Here is a 13,178-nt window from a genome sequence, read left to right on the forward strand (position 1 = left end):
CAGTATCTGTAAGCAGCTACCTTACAATTATAAAAATTCATTTTGCTTAAGTGAGAGAAAGCCTCTTAGGGTTATTATTTAGTCACAGACTTCCTCCATTTTCAGTGGGTGTTTACTAAGAAAATGGAAGTAGAAGAGTGATTATTTGAGCAAAATGTGTTTCAGTGCTGATTACCAAAAGCCTTATTTTCTCTACAGAGTTAAGATCTCTTCAAATTCTCTCTCAATTTCTCTTTTTGTTTTTGTGTTTGTTTCTTTTTTTACTTTGAGTAAACACAGCCATTAATGACTGAGCTACTGTGGCCAGGCCCCCAGTCACCCACTGCTGTGGCTGCTGGTCTGGAGATAATTTACCAGGGAGGAAATAATGTAGACGAGAAGCTGGCAGGGGGCAACGCGTAGCAGAGGGTCTCTTAGTAACACAGATCTTCTTTCTCAGTTCTCATCTTTCATTTATCCAAGTTCCATTCCCCCAAAGAGGTCTTCCTTGCCTCTCCCTCCAGGCCCTCTGGTTCCATAGCCCTCAGCAACTACATTCATACCTATGCTTATTTATGGACTTTTCTCATGTCCTTCTCAGATTATTGTCCATCAGTAGGTTTGATTTTCTCTAGTAATTTATATATTCTCTAGGAGACTGGGTTTCTTGAGTTGGGAGTTGAGAAACAGACAGAACCATAACTCTATTGACCCTCATTCTCTGTCAGTGAAGGTGACCCTTTCACTGGGATATTGTATTTACCGTGAGTTTTTATACTGTTGGTTTGGTAGTCTAGATAGCACCCTTTTCTGAAGGATGAGGTCATTGACTAGGTCAGTCATTCGAGGAAGATTTGCAGCACTCAGATGCTTATGGAAAGTTGAGAGAAAAGAGGTCCAGGAGGGCTGTGGGATGGGAGTCTGTTGGGGTTTGGGCCAGAGGGTCTCAAGAGGTCCAGGAAGTAGTTCCCAAATGTTGGATCATAAGATGGCAATCTCCACAAAGAACTAAGTTGGGAGCAGAAGAGACCAGGAGTTTGCAGTTCTGGGTTTGTCTTTGTGCTGGATTAGAAGGCAGAGACTAGACATGCTATGCTCAGTCAACTACTGCAAGGTCAGATCCCAAAGTCCCATGTCAGAATGTCTGTAAGCTTATTTTATTCTCTGTGTTCATTTCCATTTTATCTGCTGAAAATACTGAGTAAAATCTTTTTGAAAATTTGAGCTTTTTTAAGATATGCTAAGAGGAGCTAAGGGAAAAGGTATAGGGTTAGGTTATGCCTCTAGACCAGGAATAAATATTTTAGGTTTGTGGGCCATATGGTCACTGTCACAGCTACTCAGCTCTGCTATTGTAGTGTGAAAACAGCCACAAGCAACACATAAATGAATGAGTGTGACAGGGTTCCAATACAAGTTTATTTACAAAAACAGGCAGGGAATTCCCTGGTGATCCAGTGGTTAGGACTCAACGCTTTCACTGCTGGGGGCCTGGGTTTGATCCTTGGTTGGGGAACTAAGATCCTGTAAGCTGCGTGGTGCCTCCCCCCCCGAAAAAAAACCCAAAACAGGTAGGAGGTTGTCGTTGGCCCACTGACCTTAGTGTGCTGTAGACAGGAAAGGGGGTATGATCCATCCCTGAGGGCCAGGGTAGCGGTAGCAGAAGGAAACCAAGTAAGAGATGCAGAAGGCATAGGTGGCTCAGGAGACAGGCTAGGATCTCCTGGCTGCCTAAGACTTGAGTGTTTGGGTTTTAATTTATTAAGAGAGATACTTCCCTACCCCCACCTCAAAAAAATCTTGAGAACAGGGATTTTTTTTCTTGTTTGTTTCTGCTGTATCCTCTGCACCCATGCAGTTGCCTGGCACTCCAAAACACTTGTTGATGAGTAAATATTTAGTGAATAAAATTATCTTACATAACAGGGTTGAATGAACATTTAGTATCTCTGTGACCCTGGGCATGACTCAATATATGAACAAACAAGCAAAAATACTAGTTTCAGTATTGCAAGGCTAGAAAAAACAGTTGCAAAGAGAAGAAATCAAATATACACTTTCAATTTAAAGCTAATTGAAGGTGAGTGTTGTGTCTACTCATCTCTGCATCCAGCACAGGACTGTGCCCTATGTAATCCACACTGTGTTGGTAATGAGATACTTGAGGGTGGAGCCAAGTCTTGAAGGCAGACCCTAATGGTGGGCAGTGCTATGGTCTGAATGTTTGTGTCCTTCCCCCCGCCCACCCCCAGAATTTATATCTTGAAACCTAATGCCCAATGTGATGGTATTAGGATAGGAGGTGGGGGGCTTTAGGAGATGTTTAGGTCATGAGGGTGGAGCCCTCATGAATGGGATTAGTGCCCTCATGAAAGAGATGCCAGAGAGCTTCTTTGACCCTTCCACCATGGGGGTGACACTGAGAAGATCCCATCTATGAATCAGGAAGCAGGTCCTCACCAGATGCCAAATCTGCCAGTGTCTCCCATTCTCCAGAACTGTGAGAAATAAATTTCTGTTGTTTATAAGCCACCCAGTCTGTGGTATTTTTGTTGTTACAGCCTGAATGGACTAAGATGGCAGGGGAGGGGAGGATGACTTAGCAAATCTTCACTAGGCTTCTTACAGAATTATCCATTGCACCCATGTGGAAACCACCCTACCTGCACATTTTGGTATTTTCACTAATAATACCTTTTTGGAGACTATGCTATTAGGTTATATTGTATTATGTTTAAAGTATTATGTGGACTAAGTGCTTATATCTATGCTTCTTGCAAAGGGAAGGCAAGTTCCCTGCACTTTTCAGATTTCTCTAAGACAGGGAGATTCCTGAGCCCAGAGAGAGCACGTCTCAGTGTAAGCAGAGGCCAGAGGGCAGTGGGAGAGGACAGACAGGTGGGCAGGGGGAAACTCTCCAGCTATCAGCCACCCGGCTCTGTGTGTGTATGTGTGTGTCTGCAACTGTGCACACGTGTGAAAATATTGCCTCTCCAAGGGCCTTCTAAAATCAAACCTCCTGGAAATGATAATCCTTTAAGTCTTTCAGTGATTATTGCCTCATTATGAATTGGTTTATCAGATACTCTCCTCGGAGTCAGAAAATAGCTGCTCTTTCTTGATTAGTGACCACAGACAGGCATTTTGCTGAGTACTCTGCATGTTCTATACTTTAATCTTCTCACCCAACTCTGTAAAACAGTTACATTATTTTCTCTGTTTATTATAGGGAACACCGAGGCTCAGAGAAGTGAAATAACTTACTGAGATTACTCAGTAATAAGAGGAAAGGACTAGGGTGAGGCAAGTGAAGCATGCGGAGTACCAAGTTTAAGGAGGCAAACTCTCAGGTTTGAGCAAGTTCAGGCTGATGCTTGCAAGAACCTGAGAGTATCTCAAGTTTTACATCTAGCCTGCCTCACCCCCGTCCCAGGAATTCTTAGGTCTTCCGGCCTCCAAAGCACATGCTCTGGACCACTACACCATGGTTGAAAGCAGAATATTCTGCAGTCAAATACTCTACCCCTGAGCTATGCCTGCTAAAGCAGAACATCCCAGATGGTAATACTGAGAAGGGAAGAGGTGTAGATTGGAATAAGGTAGCCCAGTTGTCTTCAAAGTTTTTTGTTTATATATTCCAGGAGAGAATTTTCAAAAGCTATGTATTCTTTGCACCTGTTTAAGTTGATATCTAAAAATTTTCAGGTGAAGTTTACACAGTTGCAAAGGATTTAATTTCCTCTTTTATTTAAAATAAAATTGATACATCATTTTAATGTATTCAACAAAGCCTAAATCTCATAGTGGTAAGAAAGACATGAGTATAGATGAGGGGAAATTTTATACCATCTTCTTTTTTCCTTACCCTTTGAAATTGTATTTCTATTCCACTCCCTGATAGAAATTTTATCCTAGTGCTTTCTGTATTTGAAAGTCTTAAATATTTTTCTCAAACAAAAATATGTATAGAAATTGAAATTAATTTTTTGACCACAGGACCCTAAGCGTAAGGGTTTTCTTCTAGAATTGAGTTATCATTACAATTATTATCAGGACTCAGTGGGTTCTCAGCTTAATTATATTACAAGTGTTAATAATTACTAAATATAAAAATAAAATTCTATTAGAACTGCATCTCTTAATGAGATAGATGGGATGTTTAAAAAGTTATTTCATGAATTCATAGAAGAATATTACTAATGGTCAGAAAAAGTCAGGGCTCAGCTCTAATTTTCATTATGCATTTTTATAGACGTGTTGAGAAATTTTGTTCACTGAGTAAGTAGGTGGTAGTGGAAAGAGTTTTGTTGTTAGGAAAGCCTCTCACTTCTCCAAGATGTAGCCTAACAAAAATCACAGAGTAATCTGTGAAGGAAAATTATTTTTAATGATTTATCAGCTTTTTTTTCAAAAGAATCAGAAGCCACTTGACTTGCAAAAGGATTTGTTAGACAGTCACTATAGTCGCAACACCAATACTACTACTTTTTTTTTTTTTAATTAATTTATTTTTGGCTGCATTGGGTCCCTGTTGCTGGGCACAGGCTCTCTCTAGTTGCAGCGAGCAGGGGCCACTCTTCGTTGCAGTGCGTGGGCCTCTCATTGCAGTGGTTTCTCTCGTTGTGGTGCATGGGCTCCAGGCATGCAGGCTTCAGTAGTTGTGGCACACCGGCTCAGTAGTTGTGGCGCACGGGCTTAGTTGCTCGGCGGCATGTGGGATCTTCCCGGACCAGGGCTCAAACCCGTGTCCCCACATTGGCAGGCAGACTCCTAACCACTGCGTCACCAGGGAAGTCCCACTACTACTTATTTTAAATTGAAGTATAGTTGATTTACGTTTCAGATGTGCAGCAAAATGATTCACTTATACATTTTTTTAGATTCCACATAAAAGTGATATCATATATTTGTTTTTCTCTGTCTGACTTACTTCACTTAGTATGATAATCTCTAGGTCCATCCATGTTGGGGCAAATGGCATTATTTCATTCTTTTTTATGGCTGAGTAATATTCCATCGTATATATGTACCACATCTTCTTTATGCGTTCATCCGTTGATGGGTATTTAGGTTGTTTCCATGTCTTGACTATTGTAAATAGTGCATTGGGGTGCATGAATCTTTTTGAATTAGAGTTTTCATCTTTTCTGGATATATGCCCAGGAATGGGATTGCTGGATCATACAGTAACTCTATTTTTAGTTTTTAAGGGCCTTCCAAACTATCTTCCAGCCAACACTACTACTTTAAATTGATTTTACCTTGGTTGCCTCAGAGAGTTTTAAGCCCTCTGGTAATACATTGAATTGAGTCCTGATAGGTGAGAGGTATGCCTTCTTTTTCTGTTTTTTTTTTTTTTTTTTAGGTGAGAAAAGGGTGCCTATGAAAGGGGGGACAGGAACAGAGAACCAAAAGGACACCTTGACCACAGGCTCTTTCTCAGGGAGAATGGTTTTTAATAAAAAGCCCATATAAAAAAAAAAAAAGCCCATATGGACGCTAAGGATTTGGGAACTGATTCCCATAACACTACCTGTGCCTGGGGTAGGGCATGATGGACATTCTTGAAAGAGTTGATAAGAACTCTTTCGAAGGATAGGATGACAAGGGTGGGAGGGAGGTGTAGAAAAGGCAGTGGGGAGGAGGAAGGCAGCACCAGTCCGGTAGGAAAATGGGGGAGAACTGAAAGGGCACAAAAGAGTTAACTCACCTTTGCCTGTGATTGGCCCCTCTGTGTCATATACTGGGCATTGACTCACCCTCACCAGCACAAGATTTAGAACCGAATGTTTTTGTCTTGTGTTTGTTGGACGAGCTGATTTTTATTCAGGGTTTCAGTCAGGAAAGGAATCAATATTAGAATACGTGGTTTACAAAACAGGTCAAGATTAGAAGATAGAAAGGGTACAATTTGGAAAAAGGAGAGAGGACTTAAGGTAAAGTCTGGGCAGGCTGATTTTGTGTCCCTGGCTTGTGTCATTAGCACTGTTAGCAGCAGATGTTGCTTGCTCTTCTCAAATTAAATTTTAATGTCCTTAGAGTTGGAATAATGCAGTTCAGTTATCTCTCAACCAGAGTATACCATCTCTCGGTACTTTCAGAACTGTTAAGGTGTATTTTGTGTGTAACCTTTATTTTGTGCGTAATACATATGAATGTTTTTGAGCATCATTCAGAAACAGGCCATTTCTCTTTGACAGGTCTGTATCGATTCAGGGAAATGTTTGCTATTAGGCTGACACTGTTGTCAGCTTAATCCAAAATAACCTATGTTAAGATTAGGCTCTATAGGTGGAAAAGTCACTAAGCTAAGTTTTAAAAACTACCTTTGAATGAACAGATGAAAAGAAATAAGAAAATTAATTTTAAAAATCTTTGCTTGAATTCAAAGTTCATGAAACTCTGTTGTGAACTTACTTTTAATACATAACTTTAAAATTGAAGAAAATATTTGAAAATTAGTTTCATATTTTTTCAGCACTGCTTTTAACTCTGTTCACCGGAATTGCAAAACTTATCTATTTGTAGAAATTTTGCTTTCTAAATATGACTCTTAAGCATACGTATTTATCTCATTGTTAACACATATCTTTACGAAAGAAATAAGCAAAAGTTATAGTCACACAATTATCAAAGTATCCCGTGTAGATGATTTCTATTTTAATGATAAGTCGAAAAAGACTTCTGAGACAGAGCCTCCCCTATTAAATACTACATAACCCTCTCCTTGCTGATGCCAACTAGATCATATTCCAAACTGATGATCCAGCTGTTAATTCAGAAAATAAAGCAGGTGAGAAGGTCTCTATTTTGCCTTTAACTTTCATTATTTTAACAATTTTTTCTTTCTCGCTTCAAATGCAAGTCATTAGCAAATGTCACCTAAATGGTACTTCCTTTGTGACTTTGCAGCTCTCTTTGTTATACATTCAGCAGGCCTGAAGCCTCTTCTGTGTATTTCTGGAAAGCTATTCCTCTGTGTAAGCTAAACAAATGGTGCTGTTTAAGCTGTTAAAATACAGTACCATAGTTGTTTGTTTTTTGGTTTTTTGCATCCTCAAGTTGCATCTAAATGAGAGGTCTGACTAATTGGTTCTAGGAATAGTATCAAAAGCAGCCCTGGAGAATTTCTCCTGGTATTAAGGGAATGCACTTCCGGCGCTCTCGCCGACCTCAAACAAAAGGAAGGGCGTCCCGGTTTCCCCTGGAGCCGCTTGCACTTATCTCCACCAGCTTAGTGGTAGTGGGATGCGGTGGTGGGGAGAGCAGGAAGAAAGATAAACGTGGCATACTGCAGGCAGACCCATGCTTGGAGGGGAAGGAACTGCTCCAATCGAGAGAGGAGCCGGGGCAGGGCTGGCCACGTGGGCGAGCGACCAGCGCTGTCACACAGGGTCCCGCGCCCAGAAGGGGGGCCACCCCCGCACTCCCAGTTTCTGCCGTAGCCGTTTTACCATAATGATTTATCTTTGAATTTGTGTCAGGTAAGTGAAGTCGGACGGGACAATGAAGTACGGGCCGAGATCCTGGAGCCTCCCGCCGCCCTCCCGCCTCCCCGGGGACCGCGCATCCTCGCAGCCGCCCTTCTCCCGCGCCGGCTGGGCAAGGGCTCCGGGAGGGCGGGGGGCGCGCGCGCACCCAGACTCTTGGCAAATGAAGGGAGGGCACTAACCGAGAGTGTGGAATATGGCACATGAAGGGATCGACTTCTTTCCGACCCCATGCCCTCTCCTCTTTAAAGCTGCTTGAAAGGTTTATTAGTGGTTCCTGGATCTCTTTCCCAAAGGGTTGGAGTAATGCCCTGAGGGCTTGTCACGTAGGCCTTTACCCCTTCTAATCAGCCAGATGGCAGCTGCGGGAAGCAGCCAGGGAGGCAACAATCACGGGACAGTGTTGACAGGGAGGTCTTCAACTGAATGGGGAACACGAGGAAGCATATGCCGTGGAGTTTCTCCGCCTGGGATATTAGATTCGCTTTTGTCAGTTGGGTTTTACGTATTAGTTGGGAATACTTCAATAATAAACAACAGCTATTTGATTATGTTCATTTACTGGGCCAAAATAGAAAATTGCTTTAAGAAAAAAGCCCTTCTAGATTAAAATTTCATCTCAGAAACATGGATAACTTGTCACCGCTCTTAATCTAAAAATTTTCCTACCTTTGTAAGTGGTTCAAAGTGTGTGTGCTGTTTGTGCTTGTGTATTTAGTTTTTTATTTTTATATGAGAAATTATATAAAAAGAAAACACACTCTCTTCAGTAGCAACCTGTAAATCTCATAATCCTTAAGGGAAAAGGGACCAGAGAAATGGAGCTACAAGGAGAGACGTTGCCTGCCTTTGCAGACCTCAGTGTGGTCACTGGCTTCCCTCAGCAAGGGCAACATACCGTGCAGATGTGCAACAGAAAGCAAGCAGAGAGTCTAATGAAAATGCCAGTAAGCCCTTTGGGAAGCTGGCAAAGTGTGTGACAAACGCGGACACAAGCTCCATCCATAGGCCTATTATTAGAATAGGGACAACGTCCAGCTCCCTTAACTGTGGAATGACATACTTATACCTGCCACTGAATTGCCTCAGTGTCACCTGTGAACTATACCTAATCTTAGACAGCAAGAACATTTGCTCATTCAGTTATCTGTCTCTGTGTCCATCAACTCATCCATCCATCCAAAAGATTGAATGTGGTCCTTTAAAACTGTATACAACAGGCTCTTCTGTCAGTACAAATATTCCCTCTTGGAAACCGTAATGTGACATGAGTTATGATTAAGTGGATTATATTTTTCCTATCAAAACAGCATTAAAATTGAGAGCTTTCTTCTGTTCAAATCCCAAAAAAAAGGTAAACAAGACACAAAATATTTGGCAAAAGCATCAATACAAGTAAAACCCCACAAGCCTCTATAATCTATAATACAGTAGAAGTATATGTGGGAAGACCAAAGCTGTGAGAGAGGAAAGGACTTGCCTGGTGTCAGTCACTTAACTCAAAAAAGCTAAGCTTATAAACCTGGTCCTCAGATCCACGTTCCTTTTCTGATACCATATTTCCTCTCTCAGAAAAATCCAAAGATTTATTTAAGGTTGCTTAAGTAAGAGATCACAGTATACTGTAATACGTGCATACAACATGAAAAGTTACAACTATATTTCATATGATTAAATTAAATCATTAGCCAAAATATATATTGAAATAGTTAAAGATTGTTATTCAATTAAGAATGTAAATCAACTATACTTCAATAAAAAATATAGAAATTGTTTGCTTTATTAAGAGCTACTAAAATTTGGCGGGAACAGAGGGGAAGCCCATTTCCCTTAATAAAAGTGCTCAGGAACATCTGAGCCAGTAATTAAGTGGGCTCGGTCCGTTGTTTGCCTGACTAGGTTCCATCCGTTCCTTCTTCTTTCCCCACAGACCCAGATTTTATTTGGGTTCCTGTCACTTCTCTGCCCCTTTGTGCCTCAGTGGCGTGGACCCCTTCCCAGCTCTAGGGCTGGTCTCCATGAGTGTAAGGAGGTGTCCACACCCTTGCCTATGGTTGGTTTTGGGAAAGTCATATGACTTAGTCAAATGGGACAAGAGGGGAAGACTGTTGGAAGCTCTGGGGGAGATTTCCAGAAGATGCCGTCTCTCTGAGGTTATTTTGTCAGGGCTGAGATTTGCAGCAGCATCTCACTACCTACCCATGAACTAACAATGAAGTGAGTCAATGAATGGTGTTTATTGTTTAAGCCCATTGAATGTTTTCCTTTGTTTGTATCCCCAAAATGGATGCACGGATGCAGCAAGTGCCCCCCTCCTCCCCCCCTCCCTCCCTGGCTCCCTATGTCCCCCTAGCATGTTGCTATGCACAGGTGTCCTCCTCATTGTGGAGGATGCTTAAGTGAACGTGAATTCAGAATCCCTGCCCCCAAAGGGCTTACAGCAGGCTTCACAACTTTTTTCATAACCAGTGCCCTCCCATGAAAATGTAATATCACAGGTATACTATATATGTGTGTCTAATATCTATCTATCTATCTGTCTATCTAAGCTTTATACATTAAAATAGTAAGACTTTTTTGTCCCCCCAAGAAGCAATTTTTGCCTTCTTGGGAGAGATATTGCCTCCGTTGAGAACGGTTTAGAGGGAGAGATGGAAGCAGGCAGTCATGATGAGATATATTACGATGAGGATATCCCCAGGATGGGAGCACCTATACACATACAGAAAGCAGAGGCATTGCAGATTCTTTTACAGAACAGTCATTGCAACACACAAATATTTAAAACTATTACCATGGGCTTTATTTGGTCTTAAATTTATCTTGTTCCATTCTCTTCTCTCTTTCCCCATCATCTTCTCCCACAACAGCTACATTCTGACAGTCTGAAAGAAGAAAAGCAGAACCCAAGGACAGCCAGGGTTGGGGAGGGGGTGTAGGGAAAGAGGCTTCAGGTCATAAACCTCAGTTTTGTTGGTAAATCATCTTATTTTCTGTCATGTCTCTGAAATCTCTTTTTCATCTTTCTCTTCTTTTTTGTTTTCTTTGCTATCATCCTCATAAGCCTGTATTGCCTCTGGTCTGGGCAATTATTTCTCTCTTTTTTAAAATTATTTACTTAGGACCAACTGAATTTCAAGTACTTCCTATTACAGTCTCAAGCAACACAACAACCATGTGGATTATGTATTAATGCCTCCATTTTACAGACAAGGAAACTGAGGCTCGAGTGTTTTAGTGACTGGCTCAAAGCTAGAAGCTAGTAAGATATAGACAGAGCTGACACTTAAACCCAGTTTGCAACCTATGCTTATGCTCCTTCTGCTGGTGTTTTGTAATGTATTTTAAAAATTACACATGTGATAAATGAATACCTTCTCGGCAAAAAAATCAAAAAGATATCACAACTTAATATTCTTATTAATCACCCCTCCCTATTCCTATTCTTCCTGTCCCCATCCCCAAAGGTAACCACAGTCACAGTTCGGTGTGGAGCTTTCCAGATCTTATTCTAGGTATTTCATGTGACTATTCGTGCTCCACTGCACTGGAGGGACCAATACAGCACCTCAGGCATTGGCCCCCCTGCTTGGATGACTTCCCATGACACAGTCCAGTACCTTGCATGTAGCTGAGCAGCTCCACTTGGTAACTGGCTGGTTTGCAAATCCTTCTCCTCGTAAATTACAGCTTGCCAATGTGCAAGTGGCTCTCTCCTCTGCTCCAGACCATGCCGTGAATATTAGGTATGTTCCTTTTGGTTTATGTTTTCACCCCTTCCCCTCTTTACACCATTTTTCCTCATCACCTTTTAACCAGAACACTTGGGTCCCTTTTTCTCTTTAGGATAGCAGTGGTTCTTTTTGTTGCTGACTGGGAAGAGTACTTAGGTAAATATCAGTGTGGACTGTAAAATAAGCTTAAGATAGCGCTTTTCTACCATGGGCTAATTTACTACCTCCTTCTTTTTTTGCACCTTTTTCTTCAGTTAACAGAACTTGTGAGCTAGTGATAGAGAAAATAAGTTATTTTAAGGTTGACAAACTGCCTGCAGTCAGCCCCGGGGATTATCACTAGACTAGATACACGCTGTTGCCCTTGCTCCCCGTACACTGCTTCTGCAGCCCCTTCCGAGCTCGACAGTAGGACACTAGGGAGGTAAGGGGGACATATTTGCAGGGGAGAAGCTGGTGTTGCTGACCTTTACGGAGATAGGCAAGTGGGGCATGGAGTCCAGAGGGCCCAACCTCGGCCTCTGTGCCTATGCACCCCAGAGCCCCTACCCAGCCTGGAGCCCTGGCTGTGCACTCCAGAGCCCGCTTCCAGCATGCAGATCTCTAGGTAGAGTTCTGGGTAGAGACCGTGCACGACACCAATCATATGGCCATGATGCTGAAAGGGGAGGTGGCTCATCTTCCCTGCAGAGACAGAAGTCAGACCTCAGGGCCTTTCTTGCCATACTTAGTGGACTGTGGACACACACTTGGTCCTTGCTGGTGTTACTTGAGGCACCAGTCAGGGGGTTATACCAGCTGGAAGGAATGTGGAGAATAATGGAGGAATCAGCCACTGTCTACACCCCACAGGTAGGGGCAGGGAGATGAGAGAGCGCCAGCCACTGTGGTCCAGAAACTGCCCCAGCCTCTGGGAGTCACAGGTGGGTAGTCACAGATGCTGCCACCCTCCCCCATAGGGGTGGACACCATGCTGCAGGGGTCTTGTCAAATCTTATCAGCTTCCTGATGAAGGAGGGCTGGGAGGAAGGTGAGGCCTGACAGATGAGAAGAATGGAGAGAGGGGAACGAATCTGGGTGAAGTTTTGGTCAAGTTTGCCATCCCCATTCATCTTCTCTGTCTCAGGACTCCTTATATGAAAACCAGCCAACATGTACTTTACTCAGCGATTCATCCCTAAGTCCCGCTGATGGACAGAAATGCAATGTAATAACTTCCACCACAAGGTGGCAGCAGCATCTCCTTGGCTGTGTTCAACTAGCCTGGTGGGCACATTTTCTTTAACTACAGAAGAAATGGTTTTCTCCCTGCTTGTACTTTCAGAAACAAGTTGCTCTTTGAGCACCCGAGGATCTTCACAGTACTTATCACAAGGAGTTTTCTGAATGTTTCTCTTTCCTTAAATTAATGTCTTGGAAAAAATGAGGTTATGCATTAGCAGGTGCCTCTTCTGTCTTTGCCTAACAGCCAGTATTTAAAATCTAACTCTTCGTATCTGTGAAGCCAGTGGTTTTGCAATGGGATTAAGGGGACAAGGGAAGGTGACCAGATGTTCTAATTGAGGCAGACAGTCTTGGTTCCGGTAATGAGCAGGTGCTCTGGAAGAAGTCCCAGGCAGGCTCTGCTGCGCCCCTTATCTGAACCAAGCTGATGAGCTGGCCCCTTTCCAGAGGAGGGTGACCAGAGCAGACAGGGATCTGGAAACCAGGCGCAACCGGGACATGTGGAGGCGAAGGGGGATGTTTGCTGAGGAAGAACGCTGCATTTAGACATTTGAAGGGCTGTTGTGGAGAAGACAGGTGGTTGGAATCAGATTGGTTAAATGCTAATTATGGAAGGGACCTTAGAAATCCCATCAAACACACTCCCCAGTTTACAAAAGGGGAAAATGAGGCCAAGAGAGTGACACTTTCCTAGTGTCACACAACTGGCTGGTAATAGAGCTAGGACAAGAACATTGACCTTGGACTTACC

Source organism: Grampus griseus (genome assembly GCF_964374135.1).
Source record: "Grampus griseus genome assembly, chromosome: 13".
In the NCBI taxonomy this organism is placed as follows: Eukaryota; Metazoa; Chordata; class Mammalia; order Artiodactyla; family Delphinidae; genus Grampus; species Grampus griseus.